General features: G+C 36.8%; 1 long non-coding RNA gene across 1 annotated transcript in view; it reads right to left on the bottom strand.

Annotated features, from left to right (window-relative positions):
- Positions 1-11,721: 11,721 nt before the first annotated feature.
- Positions 11,722-13,055, bottom strand: part of LOC128114889 (uncharacterized) — a 65,827-nt gene continuing 64,493 nt past the window's right edge. Inside the window, exon 5 of the long non-coding RNA XR_008219932.1 lies at positions 11,722-12,558. This is a non-coding gene — a long non-coding RNA (uncharacterized LOC128114889). The remainder of the gene's footprint in view (positions 12,559-13,055) is intronic.

Genomic DNA, 13,055 nt, shown 5'->3' with positions numbered 1-13,055 from the left:
ACAAATTAATAAATTACATATCTATTATCTTACTATGGGAGATTAATAATATTCAAAGACAGAATCAGAGAATCTATATTTTCACCTGTCTAACTCACCAAAGAGGTTGTGCTTAGGAAGTTATGTGAATGGTGTGAGGAACTGGACAAGGAAAGATTAAAGGAAAGAAAGCTTCTATAAAAACACTAAGTGATCATGAAACTGGAATATTCTAGTACTATTCTCTGGAGCTGAAATGGACAGGGATAGTGTGATAGCACATTAGAGTGAAAAAATCCCTAGGGTTTTATAGTCTATGTAAAATCCTTTGAATTTCTATTTAACTGTGACTGGGAAGTGACGTGTCAAGTAGTGGTGATATGTGAGGAACCACAGATGTTAGATATATATAGCTCTGACTGCTGTGTAGAATACAGAAAACAAGAGTCCAAAATGGCATTAGAAACAGTGTTAGTTACTGTGAAGATGAGAAGATGTCATTTGTGGTTTATTTTTAGTGTAAGAGTAGCAGATTTCCTAATAGATTGGATACAGTTGGAGAAGTTAACTAAAAGGTTTTCTCTTAGTAGCTCAGGCATAAGACCATGAGGTACTGACATCATCCAATGCTCCTGTTGCTTTGACTTAGAAATAAATTATCCCAAATTTGACTGGCATGGAAGAGTTAATCATTGTTCTTGTGTACCCCATGGGGGAGAAATTTCCATGAGGAGTAATGATCTTCTTTGCAGTGCTCAAGGAGGGCCACAGCTAGAATCCCAAAGGCCAAACTCATATAGAGGTAAATTCAATCATATGACTACAATCTGACTCTATGCTGAATCCACAGTCCAAATTCTAGGTTAGAAAAATACTTACTCTGATATCAAATATCTTTACTACAGTTTACTAGAAATCAACCATTGGCCTTTTTCCTTCAAGTGTTGGACTCTTGAAATTGTTGGACTCTTCTAAATATCTGTAAAGACAAATGTAACAGCATCAGACATATAAAGGTGCTCAACTCAAAGTTACTGCTTCAGTATACATTAATGCTACTTCAAAACATTTGCCAATGAGAATGATTATTAGTGAATTTTCTCCCTAACCAAGAAATAAGGGTGACTAACTCAAATCTCAATTTTTCTCCCTTTTGGGTAATTAAAATAAACTGACAGGCTGATTCATAGGAAAGGGTTCTCCCCTGTTTCACATTGCTCACTAGTTGTTTTCAGACATGCACAGATGTGCATCAACCCAAGATATACACAAGCCTCCCTGTCATATGCAGTCCATCAATTCATTCTCTCCCAACAATCTTCTTTTCCATACAGGCAAGAAATTCCATTAACTGTAGCCACTAAATAAATCTCCGAAGCTTCCCCTCCATCCCATATTAATGTTCTAAGATCAGGGTCATTGTATAACAATCTTCTTGTCTTCAGTATTTGACCTCTTTGAATCCCTTGTTTTTCTACATTGCTATGAGAGTTAAATCACTGAATTGTAAACCATGCCATGTGTGAACAATGACTAATGTGAAACATCTTCATTATTAACATGGTGTAACATCCTGCATCTTATGAATAAATGAACAGATGATATCCTGGTCTAAGGTGAATTTTTATTTTAACTTAAAATGTTTTATAATTGAAGGTCACCTCTATTTTACCTGAAAGTGCCAAGCTAAATTTTCTGAATTTTTTTTGGGGGGGTGTGAGGGTTGGCAGGGTTTCACTGACCTTGAACTGACTATATAGCCCAGGCTGACTCTGAACTAACATCAATTCTTGTGCCTTAGCCATCTGAGAGCTAGGATTACAGAGGTGTGCCACCGTGGCTGACTAAGTTAACTTTTCTTAATGCTTTAGCAGTAATAGTTCACCTAAGCTTGCACACAGGTTTAAAAAGGAATGCTGCCAGTCTTCACTCTGAAACTTGCATACCTGGACTTTAACTTCAATTTAATTTACAAATTTGTTAAGTAATTCACAATCTATATAGAGCAGTTTAAATAGCACAATTTATTTCTTGAGGGATTTTTTAAAATATGCTTTTAAAGTATATGAGGTGCAGATTCTGGCTTCTTTACTGGACTCTCACCTTGACAGTCCTTATTTCTCAGAGTTTAATAAGATACATGCAGCTACTTACCTATGGGATTATTTTGAGCTGCCACTGCTTTGAGGTTTCTTTATTTTTTTTTTTGAAAGATGCCTTAAGTCATAGAGTTTACATAATTACACAGAAGCCTTCCGATTAGAGATTAACTGAACATAGCCATGGCAAAACCAATTAAAAGATTGCAGCATCCACGAACTCAGTATGCCATTTGTGTTTACTTTTAAATATATTTTTAAGGCAGGACGTTTCAAAGAATTCCATGGCAGAAACATATATTGTCCTTCACGAGTCCTTGACTGAGAAAGTTAATAATAAAAAAAAAAAATCCTGTTCACATTCCTGCAGAAAGACAGATACTTTTTCAGACAAAAGAAACATTCGTTTCCCAAAAACTGCATACAAATATTTTACACAGTTTCCTAATTTTCTCAAAGTTTAAATTGATTATAAATAGTTTATGTGCTTTTTCTGTATCTGAGACCTGCAGAACTCTTTAATGAAATCTTGCTTAAGCCTTCATCAATAAGCCTGACTGCATGTGCGGTACAGCAGTGCCCTCTACAGCCTTTTGGCTCTGCAGATTGATGCTTTCTAGCTGTTTGACATGATTAGAGCAGATTCCTAAAATCTAAAGAATAATGTGAATATAACAAAAGAATCTGCGTTTTATTTTACTTGATCTCATTGATGTCCCTGTCTACTGATCTGTCCAACACAGTCTCGAGCACATGTTGGAACATCTTCGTGAATCTAAAGGAGTGTTCTTTTAAAAGCATTATTTAGAGATTTCTCTTCATTCAGTTTTGAATCAAGATGCTTATCAACAAGGATGACTTATTGTCTTAAGGACATGTACAACAGGTGTATGTTCTAGCATTTATAAGAATAACAGTGTTTTAGCTGATGGACATCTTAGAAATTGTCTAAAACATGCTTGCTTCCTTATCTGGGTGTGAAGTCATCTACCCCGCAACACTGGAGAAAAAGCAAGCATTCAGAGAAGAATAAGAAGATACCCAAAGGACATAAGATATAGGAGGAGGACAGCTCTACTCAGGGTCAGGGGGAAAATTGTTTGAATTATCCCCAGAACAAAATCACTTCTGCAGGATTCCTGCGACTAGATTGGAAAATAAGCAGGAGATACTTATCCATCTAAGTCCTTCCTGTGTATGCACTAGTGTGAGGTCAGAAGTCAGATATTCCAAGCTGTAGGAAATGAAGCTGAGCGACATGTCATATCCCAGTTATGTTCCCTAAGGCAACGGCCTTCATTTGACTGTGGCCTCCAAGGCAGGGAAAGAGGTCTCCAGGGAGACATAGGAAAGAACTACAGTAAACAGCAACTTGCTAATGCCCTTTCCTCCTCAACTTTGACTATGAATTTTCTGTAAAGAAAAAAAAAATCTGTTTGTTTTGGCTTGAGGCTGCTGTAAGCTTCCTGCCTGTGTTAAAATACTGTCTTTCCCCTTGGGAATTCACAGTGTATCTATCACAAATCTGGCAGATAAAAACAGATTCCTTTTTCATGAACAATCTCAAATCACTATGTTTCTTATATTATTATGTCTATTTAAAGTCAAATAAACACATGTGTATTAAGCTATAAAAAATATTGATATTTTGAAATTTTTACCAAAGAATAAATAAACAAATATGAATTCTTGACATGTTAATGCAGGAATATAAAAGATTGAAAGATAGCAGCAGATTATTTAAAACTTGTTTTTATAGTACCCGATCATTTTAGTAAAGATTTGGATTACCTAAATAAACTAGAATAAAAATTTTGACAGTGTAGAAAACTTTTTCTAGAAATAAAAGAAAAGCAACTCAGTGAAAATGTAGCTCAATTGTGAAAAAGAGTTTGAACATGTCAGTCATGAAATAAAGTCTTAGGAAAGGCAGGGCCAGTGTAATGTTATAGCAAGAAAACAATTTAATTCTTTCTTGGATCGAGCCTATAAGCAGTCATTAAAACCAAGATATTCTAAGTAGGATATGGTGAGCAACATCTGCTTTCCCAGCACTTGGTTCAAGATCAGACCGGATTGGGGGCACAAGCTATGAATCTCAGTGCACTCATTAGGCAGAGGCAAGATGAACTCTATGACTTTGAAGCCAGCCTGGTGTACATAGCAAATTCCAGGATAGTCAGAGCTATGTAAAGAAACCATGGAGAGAGAGAGAGAGAGAGAGAGAGAGAGAGAGAGAGAGAGAGAGAGAGACCAAGATTTAGACACAGAGAGATACAGTTAGATAGAAGGTAAATAGATAGATAGATAGATAGATAGATAGATAGATAGATAGATAGATAGGTAGGTAGGTAGACAGACAGATAGATAGATAGATAGATAGATGAGTTTGTAATTAAAATCATTCTCAACTACATGTTATATGTGAGACCATCTTGGGTTACTTGAGCCCTTATCTCAAAAATATAGAAGGCTGACACAAAGGAGGAAGAGGAGGAAGAAGAGGAGGAGATTCTACAAATCTAAAACTCCATGGTGCAATTATTATATAAAGTACATTAATTGTCATATATGTGAAATCTGATTAAATATAGTTTCAAGTATGAATGAACAATTTCCTTGATAAAAGTTACTTTAAAACAATTGATAAAAAATGCTATTAATATGCAATCTTTGCATTTATTACAAGAAGCAAAATATAGTATTTTGATAGTGACACTCATAAATTGGGGGGATAACCAAAGAGCTATAGTGTTGAATTTACTACTTCATTCAAAAGTATCAGTAAGGATCTTTGACATGGGGTCAGGCAGACACTGATTAAAACCATAATGTGGAGCTCAGCACCTCATGAGGCAGACAGTTGCTTTTTCCAGTTGCTGTGAGAGCTACAGCATTGTTACCCTAGAAGCTACAAACACAGCTCCAAAGACAGAATGTAACTGCTTTCAATTTCTTTAAAGACAATAAGACCTACACTGTTCTCAAGCTAAATATCAGTTCCAAACCTCGAATGTTCTGATTTCACAATGCTGCATCTTTTTGTTTCCCTTTAAGTTGTTCCTCCTTGTTATGACTGTTTTTTTCTTTACTAAGAAATTTTTTATTCATTTTACATACCAACCACAGATCCTCCTCTCATCCCTCCTTCCACTCGCCGCCCCCAGCCTCTCTCCCAACCCACCCCCATTCCCTCCTCCAAAAAGGTAAGGACTCCCCTGGGGAGTTAGCAAAGCCTGGTACATTCTATTGAGGCAGGTCCAAGGCCCTCCCTCTGCATCAAGGCTGTGCAACGTGTCCCATCATAGACAGTGGGCTCCAAAAAACCAGCTCATGCACCAGAGATAGATCCTGATCCTACTGTTAGGGGCTCCTTAAACAGATCAAGCTACACAACTGTCTCACTATGCAGAGGGCCTAGTCCAGTCCCATGCAGGCTCCACAGCTGTTGGTCTAAAGTTCATGATTTCCCACTAGTTTGGTTAGGTTGTCTCTGTAGATATCCCCATCATGATTTTGATGTCCCTTGCTCATATAATCCCTCTTCTCTCTCTTCGACTGGACTCCTGGAGCTTAGCCTGGTGCTTGACTTTGGATCTCTGCATCTGTTTCTATCAGTTACTGGATGAAGGCTCTATGATGACAGTTAGGATATTCACTGATCTGATTCCTGAGCTGGCCTACCCCGGTAATCAGATTGGTGAATACCCTAACTGTCATTATGACAGGTTTTAATAACAACTACTCACAAGTTAGAATCACCTGAGTAGGGAACCTCACCTTGTGGAGTTCCCTTTTTCTCATGATCCATTGGCCACCAGTCTGTGAGGACAAAGGGACAGAAGTGGTAACAGAGAACTTTATACAACCTGGCAGAAATAGCTTTCCAGGAGCCAGCTTCAGAGTGAGGGGAGATATAATGGATGAAGACAGAAACTGGGGTATCACCTATGAAAATGGCTAGCGCATGTTGCTTAATTACCATGTGGGCAACGAGGGAAGAGCATTTGCAAGGAACTGTGTCAAGGATCATCCTTGAGATAAGTCAGGCATTTGGACCTAGAGTCATCCTCCAGACAAGGCTAGGTAGAGAGTAGGAAGCGCCTACTGGGAGGCAGTCCTCCATACTGTGCTGAGTCTGGGGAGAGCTGCTAAGCTATGGTAGACTGCAACCTCTGACAAGTAGGGCCTTCCAACATCACCAAAGACATGTCTCAATTTCTCTGATCTATATGGGATGGCTCATCCCATTGTGAGAAGCATAATCTGGTAGCAACCCAGAAAAAAATCTGTATGTCTGAAGAAAGATGACTCCCTTTAGCTCCATTGGCTTTCCGCCTTGGTGCTGAATTGTTTTGCCCTGTTGCTGCTGCTGCTGATGATTTGCTGACATCAGAATGAGCATTTCCAAGTTTTCATCATAGAATAGGGTCCAGCTATTCTCCAGGCACCTTTCAGGCTTCAGTCACAAGATTGGGACTACTGAGGGACCCTGCCTTGTGGACTGAGTTACTACAGGTTGTGATGTCACCACCACCACTACCTGCACTGAGAGACAGCAATCATGGGACTACTCCAATTACTGAAGCACTTAGCCTCAAGGACTGAATAAATACAAGGTTCTTAGCTTCTTGGGTGTGGTTTAGTTGTGGTTACTACTTTAAAGCTTACTTAGTAAATTCTGACAAATTATATATAGATATATAGATATATATATTCTTTATATTTCTATATATTCTTTATTTCTATATATTCTTCCCCTTGGTTTTGTTCCTCTAGGAAACCCTGGCTGATTCAGATTGTGATACCCAAAGTGGTTCTGGAGAAACAGGACTGTAAGGATGAATTTCTCTAGTGGACTTGTTGATATCTGAACCTTGTCTTTCAACTAAATACAAACCTAAAGTTCTGAAGACCCCTCTGATACTATGAAGAACACTCTCGGCACTTTGAGCAGCCAGGAATGGCCATAAATGAAAGTGAGTTCAGTGGAGACTCCAGCATGTTGGAGGTGCACATCCAAGGGATGAGCACCAAGAACAGCCCCACAAATGTAGAGTCAGGAGCTGACCTGAGCTCCTGAGACAAACTGTGATCTGGGAATAGCAGAATCAGAGAAGTGAAGATGCTCAAACCCGTGGAAGTCCAGAAGATTTTGAGTGACTCCAGGTTGTAGGACACTGAACGACAGGATTTAATTTATTCTACTAGAGTTTCCTTTGGCATTGATTTAGTTGTGGCCATGCTCTGGTTCATTTGATAGTTTATTATTGATTTTATAGGAGCTTACAGTTAGGAGGTTTCGGAGTTTTAAAGATAAATTGAGGGGTTTTTTCAATATAAAAAGTAAAATATAATAAGGTAAAACAAAAACTGTCTCATAGAGGTTGGACAAAACCAATCAACAGAAGAAAAAGTGCCAAAGAGAAGGCACATGTATCAGAGACCCACTTGTTTACACACTCAGGAATCCCATAAAAACACTAAACTGAAAGCCATATTGTTAATACTCTGAACTGACCCTCGGCACCTCCCAGTGTCCTGATGTAAAAGTCTCCTTTTAAGGAAAAACTCTCTCTCTCTCTCTCTCTCTCTCTCTCTCTCTCTCTCTCTCTCTCTCTCTCTCTCTCTCTCCTCTCTCTCTCATCTTTTCCTCTCACGAGGTGTGCACCCCTTTCTCCTTTCTCCTTCCCCCTCCATGTCTCTCTCTCTCTGTCTCCTTCTTTCTATCTCTCTGCCTCTTCATCCTTCTATTATAATAAACTCTCCATGTGGATGCAACGTCTGGGTTGTGTATCACTGACCACTGCCATGCCCACATGGCATGCATCTGTCCAGCATGTTTCCCTGCATGCACGGGATACCATTGTGGGTCCTCCCCCACCCCCAACGTAATAAATCATAACACAAACTGTATGTATATTCAGAGACCTGGTGCAAACCCGTACAGGTCCTGTGTGTGCTGCTTCAGTCTCTGTGAATCTGTGAGTTTTTAAAGAGGATTCAAATTTTTTTAATTTTGAAAACTTTACAGACTATAAAACTTTTACTGTTAAATTCTATGTTGTCATATTAATATTAGCATGACATCTTGCAGACAGTCAAGAAAGGAAAGAAAGTTGGTGGTGTAATAGTGATTTGTGTGTCAAGTTGACAAGGGTTGTTTTTGCTGTCGTTGGTGTTGGTTTTTATTTTTTTTATTAACTTGACACAAACGAGTCATCTAAAAAGACATGACATTAATTGATAAAATGTCTGTATTGAATTCCCTGAAGTTAAGCCTGTACGGGCGTTTTCTTGATTGATGATTGATGATTGATGTGGAAAGGTCCATCCCACTGTGAGAGACACTATCTCCAGGCGGGGAGTCCTGGGGTACACAAGAAAACAAACAGCACAAGCTGTGGAAAGCAAGCCAGTAAGCAGTGTTCCTCACTGGTCTCTGCTCCTGTTCTGTTTGTATTATTATTATTTTATTTATTTTACATACTAACCACCATCTGCCCTCCCTCCTCTCCTCCAATTCTGCTTCCATTCTTGCCTGTATGTTCCTGCCCTGCTTGAGTTCTTGCCTTGGCTTCCTTCAGCAATGGACTGTTACCTGGACGTTTAAAATCAAATGAGCCCTTTCCTTCTAAGTTGTTTTGAGCATCTGTTTTATAGTAATTTAAAGCAATTCAGATAGTCATTTATGATTTAGTTTGGCCCTAGAACAAAACATTTCATATGTGATCTGGAAACTGTGGATTATTTTGATTCTATTTGATCAGAACAAAATTCATTCTGGGGTTAAACTAGACTTGTTGAATCCATTCACACCGAATCCCCATTCTCCATTATTCCTTAGAAATTCAGAGAGTCACATTTTCATATCATTTCAGTACCTTGTGGTGCACTTGACTTAAGGTACTGTTTATGGGATATTTTCCTTCCTGTAAATAATTTATCCTGATAAGGTAAGAGGTGTATACTTGCACTTTCTAGCAATCCACTAATGCTGCCTTATCTGCCAACCAGCAAGGATCCTTTAACTTAGTTTTTAGACTTCATGGGTGTATTTATATATGATGCTGAAATGATATTGGAGATGATGTTCAGTCCACTTGTGCAGCTTCTGACAGAACCCTACGATTCCTATCTGAGGAACAGGAGAATAGGAAGCAGTTAGCATTCTCTACAGTACTTGAATTATTTTAATAAGTTTAACACTCTATGAAGATGAGTTTTTAATTTGATGCAGACATGAATAGGTGTGAAACATAGCCATAACAGTAACTAAGAATGTTACTACAGAATGTCTTGTTCAGGAAGGTATTTTTTCTGAGAAAAACTGCATTAATAAATTAGCTGTCATATTTTTTCATGAGTACTATTTTATGTCACTAATAGAATTTTTCACATTTTGCAGAATACCTCAAAATTTCATTCTTTAGCAACCTGGTTTATTATCTTCAAATACATTTGCTATTTATTTATTTATTCCCCTGATGGTGTGGTTTGAGCCCTAAGACATACAGTGGCAGCAAGGACCCTACCACTGAGATATTTCTCAATCCTATTCAAAAATAATTCTAGTTTGATAATAGTTTAAATTAACTCATTCTCATAGTACTAACAATAAATAGTTTATAGTGTTGGGGCCAGGTCTACACTTGTTATATGTTTATTAGGCAGGGTCTCACTATGCTGCCCAGGTAGGTCCTGAACTCACTCTCCTCCTGTTTCAGCATCTAAAGTCTCTGGTATTTTATAGACACATGCTAGGTTATAGATTATTGTCACAGTCTCTGACTTCCTCTATTCATTCTTAATGGAAAATTATTTTTCAAAAATCAATTTTGTTTTCCTACTTCCAGGCATTCACATAATCAAACAAACATGTTAACCCATTGCTGACTTTTGAATTCTGCCTAATTACATGCTTTGCATCACCCTTCCTTCCTTTTATTGAGATTATAGTATGGTTTCCTCCATTTCTTTGAGTATTTCAGTATCCTATTCAGTTTATTTTTCTACATGATACCAATTTAAGTTCACAGTAGCAATATTTTAATAATAATTTAATATAATTATATTCTTTAGTATTTCATTATGGGAATTTTGCATAGATTAAAATTGAAACATGTTAAAAAACCATTTTGTGGAAATATTGGAATTAATGGACACAAATAAGTAAAAATGATAATAGATTTTCTGCTTTGTAACTTATTTATGGAGAGAAATGAAAAAGGGGGAAATACCTTTATGAGATACACTTGACCTACATCTAATTACAGGAAGCCTTCAAAGGGTACAAAATTGCATTGGTAAGAATGCTTAGTTAAGTATTTTTGGAAACTTAGCACTTAACCAGAGACACACAATAAGCCTGGCAATCAAATCATCAACCTGAAAGTCAACATAAAACAAGTTCAAGGAGTTCTAAGGACACACGCTAACCTTAAAATATTCTGAAGAAAAACAATTCTTATCCTGAATATCCCAGAGCAGACATTTTCAAAGGCGATGTTTTATTAGAAAGATAAGAAGCTACAGTTCATTAAAAATTAGCAGTAATGCAATTGAAATATCTATTAGAGCAATAAGCTTTGAACAAAGAAGATTAATGTGTATTTATAGTTGGCTCTGATTTTATCTAACTGCAGACAATTCAGAATGAAAATGGAAAGGTTTTCATAATTAAAATGGCCAAGGCTTGATGTCTCTATGTATAGACATGTACACCACCACTCAGACATCAAAAGTTAGACATAAATAAGCAATAGGTCAAAGAGAAATCCCTAAAACTTAAATTTAAAACATACTTTAGCATCTGTTATTATAAAAAATAATCATTAATTTATTTCACAGATTATATAGAGGTGCATTTGAAGTAAAGAGGATGCTTCCATTTATATATTTCTATGTTTTCCCAAAGAGAATAAGGTGGAATTAAAAGAAGTAGAAATAGAGAATTTTGAAAAATTCCACTACTAACCACAATTTTGGAGGGGAAAGATGTAATCATGACTAGAATGATGATGGACACTTGGTGAGATGTTCAAAAGATCATACATGGTTTAGAGATTCATAACTGGAAGAAAATATTGGTAGATATGCTCATAGTTCTTCAATGGCTCTTACTCCAGTTTTTAATTACCAAATAGTTTCCATGTGTGCATGTGTGTGTGTGTGTGTGTGTGTGTGTGTGTGTGTGTGTGTGTGTGGTATGTTCCATCATTTTATCTTTTATTAATTTTATTATCAATTAAGAAAGAGAGGATGAGTATATATGATAATGAGATAGTATGTTGAGCTCAAGGAAACAGCAATGAATCTAGTCAGGCTGCCATGCTACTGGGCCCAGTCTGCTCACTATTGACAGCTAAAATAAAATTCACTGAACACAATGTAGCATTTCCAGAATAACTGGAGATGGCATGGCTTAAAGCTTTATATAAAGTGATAGGAAAAGTGTTCCTTTATAATGAAAATTTGATCTAGCAAATGGAAAAAAAGCAATTCATAGGAATTCCAAAATTATATTTAAAAAATTGTTCAAAAGCCTGTTAATAACCATACTGGGTAACTTTGGATATCAGTAAGACCAGAGTAGCTAATGTGTCAGAAACATAAATAATTGTACTATATCATGCCAATCAAATGAATTATAATAATCATTTTTATTACAATAAATATAGCAAAGTATTTAATAAGGTTTAATATGCATTTATGACATAATAACCTTAGGAACAAGGAATATAACAAAGGTCATAAATGACAGGCCCACAGGAACAGCATAGTAAATGAAGAAAAGATGAAAGTGTTTCCTTGGAATGCAGCAATAAATCAGAGGTGTCAACTTTGACTATTCATATTCAGTTCAGGGGTCCAAGTCATAGCCCAAGCAATAAGGGGTAGGGGGGAACATAAATAGATAGATAGATAGATAGATAGATAGATAGATAGATAGATAGATAGACAGATTAATGGCATCCAAACAGAAAAAAAAGAGATTTATATTATCTCATTGAAGATAAAATGCTTTCATAGCAAAAATCAAATATCTCAAAAAACTGAGAAGTTCAGTAAGCTTTCAGGTTAAAAAATTTATGTATAACTTGATAAAAAAATACATATGCATATAAGTGTGTGTGTTTAGGATAGACTTGTAGATGTTGAAAGATATGTGCTCTTAAAAACAAAATCAGTATTAGCAACGAATAAAATTAAGCACCATTGCAAAGACTACTCTTTAGTTCAAGTCCATCCATTGTCCATAGCAGAAAAACATGAGGTTCTAGAATTTCGCCAGCAATGGGTGAAATCACTTGTCTACTCTTTCCAATCAGATGTGTAAAAGTTGAACATGTTAAATTACATGTAAAGGATGAGCTATTTTTGTGTTTATAAGATTTTCATCTCTTGTGTGTCTTCTTTTGGATTGACTTTTCCTCTTCTGTTGTCTTTTTTTTCTCGTGTATGTTTCTATTTATTCCTTCTGTCAAAAAATATTGGAAAAAGACATCAAAGATTCTAGTCAAATTTCTCAATTTTTTCTTCATGTTTAGCATATAGTTCTGAGGTCTTTTCAGTTCTAGTTCCTTTACTGTCTACATAAACTCCCTGTGTGATAGTGGTTTTTATTTCTCACATTAAATTTCACTCTGCTGGGACCTAAGCTATTCTGAGGCCACATATAAGAAAAAAGAACGAGGCTTTGTGGCAGTTGATGGAAAGAATGATGAGAGAGAAACTTGCTGGAGATGACAGGCCGCTGGGATAAAAACAGAAGAAGTAGGGGAAGCAAAATTAGTGAGCAGGAAGGGGCAGAAATACCAGAAGAAGAGCAAGGGGCAAGAGCCCACTAGGGGATCAGCTTTCAATGGATGGGGATGGTTTCTTAACTGCTTCCCTCATATGGCACTGCTCAAATGACGAGTGGTCCCATTATGATGGAGTATTTCCAATCTTGCTGACTATTGGATTGTGATGTTA

Source organism: Peromyscus californicus, unplaced genomic scaffold, assembly GCF_007827085.1.
Source record: "Peromyscus californicus insignis strain IS unplaced genomic scaffold, ASM782708v3 Scaffold_19__1_contigs__length_69161282, whole genome shotgun sequence".
In the NCBI taxonomy this organism is placed as follows: domain Eukaryota; kingdom Metazoa; phylum Chordata; class Mammalia; order Rodentia; family Cricetidae; genus Peromyscus; species Peromyscus californicus.
This window is presented reverse-complemented; position numbering and strand designations above follow the sequence as displayed.